Below are 8,357 nucleotides of genomic sequence, written 5' to 3' on the forward strand. Positions count from 1 at the left end.
TCATGGCATAAAGTATGAAACTTAAATAAAGCATGACATATAAATAACCTAAGCATTATCATGACATTTCAAATGATCGTAGATTAAATATGATGTCATGACATGGCATATGGCAAACAATATATGACAAATAACATGTCAAGGTATAGAAAATACCTAATTCTAGCCTTAGTTGCCATTTTTGATAATTTTGATCATTTTGTCATAAATTCTATATTTCTAAGTGTAATAGATTCCTAAGTGTAATAGACCTAAAATCATATCCTCAAGACTTTTAGATCACTATGTGCCAACTAGATTGACTCTAGAAAATTCCTCAAATGTGGTTGGCACATCCTAATTATCTTAGGAATAATTTTCACTTTCATTTTCAAGGCTTGATTAGACCTTGAAAATTCCTAAGGTGCCACCTTTTGCCATGATTAGGTTAACTACCTATTCAAGTAAGGTTGGCACACCCTAACTCATCTAGCGTGATGAAATCGTGCTCCTAGGAACCCAATACCTATTGGAGCTCATTGGGTTCACTAAGTATTCACTAGGGATGACTTCCCTAGCAACCCTTATAATGACCCTCCTAGGCTTTGAAGCCTTGGTCATTTGGGACTCATCAAGATCAACTCTAGGGGTGACTCCCCTTGTGACCTTGGTGATGGTCTTCCTAGCCCTAGATTTTGTTCCATAATTGAATGGAACATTATGATAAGTGGGCTTGACCACTTGGGACTTAGGTTTGCGACCCAAACCTTTCTTGTCCTTGGACATTGGTTTTTGACCCCTAGACCCTAGAGTCAAATCCTCAAGAGCCTTTTCTAGAGAGTCAAGTCTTGACCTCAAGACTTGATTTTCTTTCTCTAATACCTCAATTTTTAATTTGTCATTGTTCTTTGAGGTACTCCTAGGCATATGTCTAGTTGATTTGGGATTTCTACCTAGATTTTCCTTAGCCTTAGATGGGTTAATTCTAGGGTTGGCTTTCCTAGTGTTATCCTTATCTAGGCTCACATGTTTGGCACCTAAGCATGTGTATCGATTTCTATAATTAACATGCTTATCATTCTTGACAATAGCAATAAGGCTACTAGCATGCATCCTACTAGAATTGCAAGAATGTGCCTTAGAGATTACCTTAGGGTTTGCCCTAGCTCCCCCTATACATGTGCTCGATCTCTTGTCCTTGTGAGATTGCCTCCCCCTCGGACATTGGCTCCGATAATGTCCCCTTCACTTGCATTGGAAGCACACCACGTGCTCCTTGCCTTTGCGTGTTGGGACTCCGGCTTCCTTGACCTTTAGCGCCGGTGGAGTCTTTCTAACCCTCTTTGGACATTTACTCTTGTAATGTCCAAATTCCCTACACTCAAAGCACATTATGTGTAATTTATTTGAAATTGAAATGCTTGAGTTACCTAGGGTTGAGGATGGATGAAGACTTTCTTCTTCATCCCTTCCGGAGGTAGAAGCTTCTTCCTTTTGCTCCATTCTTGAAGAAGAACTCTCCTCCTCTTCTTCCTTAGATGTTGAGTAGCCCTCAACTTCTAATTCCTCTCCTCCATGTTGTGAGTTACTTGGCTCACTTGACTCCTCTTCATGGCTTGAAGTGGAGTTCCCCTCATGGAACTTAGCCAAGTTGTTCCACAACTCCTTGGCATTGTTGTATCCACATATCTTACACAAAACATCATTAGGTAAAGAAAATTCAAAAATTTTCAATACCTCATCGTTGACTAGGGATTGGTGGACTTGTTCCTTGGTCCACTCCTTCTTCTCTAGGGTTTCTCCTTTCTTGTCCATCGGAGGCTTGAAACCTAATTGAACACAACTCCAATTTTCAAGGTTAGTCATAAGAAAGTACTTCATTCTTACCTTCTAAAACGCGAAGTCGTCGCGATCTTAGAAGGGTGGAATCGTGACATCTTCTCCAAATAAATCCATTCTCTAGCTCGTGCTCCCCCGGGTGTTGATCCAACGAAGAGCGACCTCGCTCTGATACCACTTGTTAGGATCGATGTACTCGGCTAGAGAGGGGGGTGTGAATAGCCGCCCCAAATTCTTCGCGTTTCTTCCTACGATTAGGGTTAGCGCAGCGGAAATGAAACCGTAGAAACGAAAAGGAAGAAGACAAACCTCAAACTCGATGGATGTAACGAGGTTCGGAGATATACTCCTACTCCTCGGCGTGTCCGTAAGGTGGACGAGCCATATCAATCCGTCGGTGGATGAGTCCCCGGAGAACCGGCTAATAAGTACTCCTTGTGGGTGGAGAAACCTCGCCACAATAACTTGCAACAGCAATATGGAAATACAAAGAAGAGCAAGAACAAAATACACAATGAATGTACAAATACTCGCTTGCCTTCTCATCGACTGAAGTCCCGGATGAAGCACCAACTTCACGGACGAATGCCAACAAGCAACTCAGTCGAAGAAGCTCACCCGAAGCTTCGGAGCTCAGCAAAGCTCAAGAGCACAGCAGTGAAGAAGCAGAAGCTTCGGACCAGAGGAAGAGTGAGAGAGTTCTTGCACTGTAGAAGCCCTCGGCCCTCTTATACCTGCGAAGAAGAAGCCGGAAGACAAAGAAGACGGAAGACCGTTGGCTCACAACGGATATCTCTGACCGATCGTGGAGACCGATCAGACTCCCTCTGATCGGTCGTGGAGACCGATCAGACTCCCTGCTGATCGGTCCCCAGACCGATCAGTTCACTCACAGAATCGTTGGCTCAACTTCTCTGATCGGTCTCCAGATCGATCAGATGACTTACAGAACCCTTCTGTTTGTTATCTGAGCGGTCACCAGACCGATCAGATACTCAGGCGTATCGCTGGATCGATCCACTGATCGATCCAGAGCTTGGTTTTTGCCCAAACCAAGTCCCAAGCCTTCCAAACCAACATCCGGTCAACCTTGACCTGTTGGTACATCATGCTTAGCATCTGGTCACTCCCTTGACCTGCTAAGACTCCCCACCAAGTGTCCGGTCAATCCCTTTGACCCACTTGGACTTTTCTCTTCGTGTCAAGTATCCGGTCACTCCCTTGACCTACTTGACCTTCTCAACACCAGATGTCCGATCACCCTTGATCCATCTGGATTTTCCCTTGCCCGGCTTCACTCACCAGGACTTTCACCTAGCTTCACTCACTAGGGTTTTCACCTGGCTTCACTCACCAGGATTTCTAATCTACCCGGCTTCACTCACCAGGACTTTCCAACTGCCTGGCTTCCCTCACTGACTTTCTCACCGCGGCTTCACTCACGTGACTTTCACAACCGCCCGGCTTCACTCACTGTGACTTTCACTTTCACCTAGCTTCACTCACTAGGATTTTCACCGCTTCACTCACCAGATTTTCCCATTGCCCGGCTTCACTCACCAGGACTTTCCGAACTGCCTGGCTTCACTCACCAGGACTTTTCCTTTCACCTAGCTTCACTCACTAGGATTTTCACTCTGCCTAACATCCCAGTTAGGACTTCCCAGTCAAGTATCTGGTCAACCTTGACCTACTTGACTCTTCTTCATTCAACCTGATCAGACCTTGATCAGTATCTCTCCGCATGGACAACTGCACCTGCATTGTGCATGTCTACATGTCTTTCTGTATTGTCAAACATCGAAACCATGACCAAGGTTTACGCTTGGTCAACTAGGTCAACCTTGACCTACTGGAAATTGCACCAACAATAATATTATTTATATGGTGTGTTGTTGATTAAAAAAGGAAACTGTGTCCTAGTAATCTAGGTTGATGATGCCCCCTTGAGGAGCTCATAAGGATTATCATGTAAACCTTGCAAGTGGACTTAGTCCGACATGATAATAAGATTGAGTGGTACTACTCTTGGAGCTAGATGTTAATTAAATGAGTTGTCAGTAACTCATTTAATTAACGGGCATACGATATCTTAAACACAGGGAGACTAACACACTCATGATAAGAAGGAGCTCATATTGTAATATGGGATTGATGCGGTAGTTCAATAATAACTCTTTAGTGGTATGAGTTATTATTGATGAACTTGAGTTGGGTGTTCGGGTCGAACACAGGAAGCTCAAGTCTATCAGGAGGCTAAAACCAATTCCTCCTCACGGTCCCTGTTGTAGTCTCTATAAAGCCTTGCATTCATCCGTTTTGGTTTTGCTTCCTACCCAAGAAAGGGGTCGGCCACATCCTTGCTTGGTGCCCAAGCAAGGGGTCGGCCAAGCCTTGCTTCCTACCCAAGAAAGGGGTTGGCCAAGCCTTTCTTGGTGCCCAAGCAAGGGGCCGACCAAACCAAAAGAAAAGAAAAGGAAAAAAACGGGAGATTTTTTCTCAACATAATTAGAGATTTTTCTAAAAGGAATTACGTTGATTCTTTCTTAGAAATTTTCTAAAAAAGAATTATATTAATTCTTTCTTAAGATTTTTTTTAAATAGAATTATGTTTATTCGTTCCTAGAGATTTTTCTAAAAAGAATTATGTTGATTCTTTCCTAGAAATTTTTTAAAAAGAATTACACTAATTCTTTCTTAAGAAATTTTTCTAAACAGAATTATGTTAATTCTTTTCTAGAGATTGTTTCTAAACAAAAATCTATTACTTTTTTCTCCTTTTTTATTTGGGGCAAAGGGTTATAAAAGGAGAGGAGGTTGTGCCACAAAAATCAACAATTCAATTAAGAATTGATAAGTTTTTCTCCACAACTAAAAACCCTCTCCTTTCCCTTAAGGTCGGCACCCCATTCTTTCTTTTCTTTCCTCTAGGGTCGGCGCCCTACTTCTTTTCTTCTTCCCTTTTCTTCCCTCTAGGGCCGACACTCCATCTTCTCTTGGTGGCCGGAGCTTGGAGGAAAAGAAAATGAAGAGACGAAGCACCTTGGTGGTCGGCGGTTTGGAGGAGAAGAAGAAGGAGGAGGCATTCCTTTCTTTGCATCTTTTGATGATAGGCGGCTTGGAAACAAAAGGGGTTCGGGTGTTTTTGTCTTGGTAGATTGTCGCCCACACGAGGTCTAAGAATAGGAGAGGAATACGGCAGAAGATCAAGAGGTCTTTGTCTACGAAGAAAGGTACAATTAGTTATTTATTCCGTAACACAACTAGTTTTGTTTTCTTCGTATGGATCCTGAAATACTAACACAAGAGGCTAGCGATTTTGTGTTTTCATTTTTGTGCTTTGATTTTGTGTTTCGATCTTGTGCTTTGATTGAGGTCTCTGTAGTTAAACCTAAGGTTACTGTGAGAAGTTTAAATATTCAATTTCTTTGAAAGGCTTTGTCTAGGAAGTGGTGGATGATTCCATAACCAAGAAGGCCTAGTGTCTCGCCAACGACCTGGAAGCCAATCCTTGAAATAAATATTTAATCAACTTCTGTAATATGGTTTAACTTCTGAAGAACACAAGGGTTAAACTTGGAGTAAAAATGTTAAGTATCGTTTCCAATCCAAGTTTAACTTTGAAGAACGAACTTGAAGTAAAAATGTTAAGTTTCATTTCTAATCCAAGTTTAACTTCTGAAGAGCACATGGGTTGCTAGGAAAAGTTCTGTGCTTGTACAAATTTTTGTACAGGGGAAACAGAACGGTATTCCGAGTAGCGCCCAACACAAATAGCATAAAAAAACCTTGACTTGGAATGAGGGCTCTACCCCTTTCAAACATTCTCTTTTTCTTTTATACGAATACTTGAGTCAAAGTCTTTATTTAAGACATCAGTTAACTGTTACATACCATCAATTAACTGATCTGATCTCTGACAATTGTTCATGTCATTGAAGAACCATTGACCCTTCTAAAATTTGTCTGATTTTGTCTTTAATTTGAACAACAATCGACTGATGTAACCCATCAATCGACGGATCACAGTAGTTAAATGGAGCACGCGAGTCCCACTCACTTTTGTGCTCTTCAATTCGACATCAGTTGATTGATATCTAACATTAGTCAACTATGAACAACAGTCTACTGATCGCATAAGTCAAATGAAGCACGTGAGTCCCCTTTAATGCTCTTCAATACAACATCAATCAACTAATGTCCAACATTAGTCGACTATTAAAATCAGTTGAGCACAACAAGCGAGTCCCACTCGCTTTTGTTCTCCTTCAAATTAACATCAATTGATTGATGAAACTAATCAATCGACTGATAATCTGATTTGAATGGATTTTTAGAGTATCAGTCGATTGATCCCCATATAAATTGACTGATGCTCTTATCTCGGCCTTCCTAGATTGTTACTTAATGGTAGATGAACCTTTCATTCACTAGACTTTTGTGTCTGGAGTCTCCTAGTATCTTGAACTTTACTTACTAGTGCAATCGTCCCTGGATAAAGGTTAATCAGTTTTACTAAGTTTGGGTTAACTCGAGCTTGAGTTTTGATATTTAACAATGTATGAGAGAGAAGTTAAGTATGTCAAGGGAGGACCGAATACTTGATTGGAAAAGTCTTAACTGGAGATTAGGTAGCTGGAAAGTCCTAGCGGGGCTAGGTGGTGGAAAGACCTAGTTGGAACTTAGGCAATGGAAGTCCTAGCTGTGCCAGTCATTAGAATACCTAGTTGAGAACTAGGCAATGGAAGTTTTAGCGAAGCTAGGCAAAAGAAAGCCCTAACTAGAGGTTTAACAACGAAAAATCCTAACTAGAGGTTAGGCAAGGGAAATTCCTAACTAAAGTTAGACAGAGAAAAGTCCTAACTGAGATTAGACAATGAGAAGTTCACCTAGTGGCTAGTTCTAATTAGATGTTAAGCAAGGGAAAGTTAGCAAGAGAAAAGTTTAAGTGAGTTAAAGGTTGACCCGATATTTGGCACGAGATAAAAAGTCCAAATATATCAAAAGTTGACCAAATAGTTGGCACGATAAGAAAAGGCCAAGTATCAAAGGTTGACCGAATACTTGGTGAAAAATTCTAACAGGTTAAAGTTGACCGGATATTGGGTAAAGGAACCTTAAACTTGGATTCCAGGTGTTAGAGTTGGACAATCAATTAGAGTAATCGATTGACCCAAGGTAATCGATTAGAGTAATCAATTAAGAGTTGTTTTCTCGAAGCACAGGAGGGTGTTGAATCGATTAGGTCAATTGATTCAACATAAGTCGAATCGATTAGGAAAATTGATTGGACGATTTTCGCGAGGGAACAGAAAGGCTTGGAATCAATTAAGGCAATTGATTCAGGCTTCACCAATTAAGTGGAACCCTTTTTGTGAGAGAATAGAAGGTGCTGAAATCGATTGGGGCAATCGATTTAGAATATTTTAATCAATTAGCTAATTGATTAAGTGTTTTCACAAAGAACAGAAAACTTCAGAATTAATTAGATTAATTGATTGGAAGCTGGTAATTAATCGATTGGTATGACTCACCAATCGATTAGTTAGGAGAAAAAGAGTCATTCTGCTAGTTTTGAACGACCGAGCTAACATAATAATCGATTGGGGGTAAAACCAATCGATTAGGATGCATTTTCATTCCGAAAGGAAACATAGAAAAGGGGAGTTTGTGGACATTTGAAGAAGTCAATTCTTTAGAAGCGAAATGCTACTACATTTTCAACCTATCAAGAGGCATTTCCAAACAATAAGAAAGTGTTTAAAACAAAATTCATGTAAAGTTGTTTATACTCATTGTATTTGCTTTCATTTTTTTATTGTATTCGCGTGCTCAAATTTGTGCGATGCTTCTCTGCCTCCAGGAAAGAGGTATTTATAGTGGGGTTGTGAATGTGAGGAGTAAGCCCTTGGATTAATCACTTTAAAGAGGTAGATATTAAATAAAATCGAAGATGTTAGCAATTGAGAGCTTTGCTTCGAGTTTTTCACTACCATTTAAGTTCAAAGAAGTGGAGTGAGTTATTCACCCCACCTCCTCTAGTTCATACATGTCCTAACATTCCTTACCTTACTTCCGGTCTCTAACCTATAATGAATTTTCCCTATATGTTTATTGTACAAATAAGATCTCCTTTCATTAGCCTAGTAACAATAAAATTATATTTCTTGGGTATGAATGCATCAATAATGATCGGATCGGATTCACCTAGGCTGTCTGAGACATCTTAATTATTTTTTCTTGTATTTATCAAATATTTATTATGTTTCTAAAATAATAAAATTGTAAATATGTTAGATAAATAAAGAAAGAACAATGAGAGAAACTGAGAAAATAGGAATTATGAATAAATTTAGCATTTGACTAGATAAATGCTTATAGTAGAGGTCCAAAATCAATTAAATGTAAGAGATTGAATCACTCATTAAACTAAATAAAAAATTTAATAAATATGTTAAATTCGTTAATGTTAGGAAGAGAAATTGTAGATTATTCATGAAATATTAATAAACACTATCAAAAGTCGTCTATTAATTTTA

This window comes from Zingiber officinale, chromosome 6A, assembly GCF_018446385.1.
Source record: "Zingiber officinale cultivar Zhangliang chromosome 6A, Zo_v1.1, whole genome shotgun sequence".
Lineage (NCBI taxonomy): Eukaryota > Viridiplantae > Streptophyta > Magnoliopsida > Zingiberales > Zingiberaceae > Zingiber > Zingiber officinale.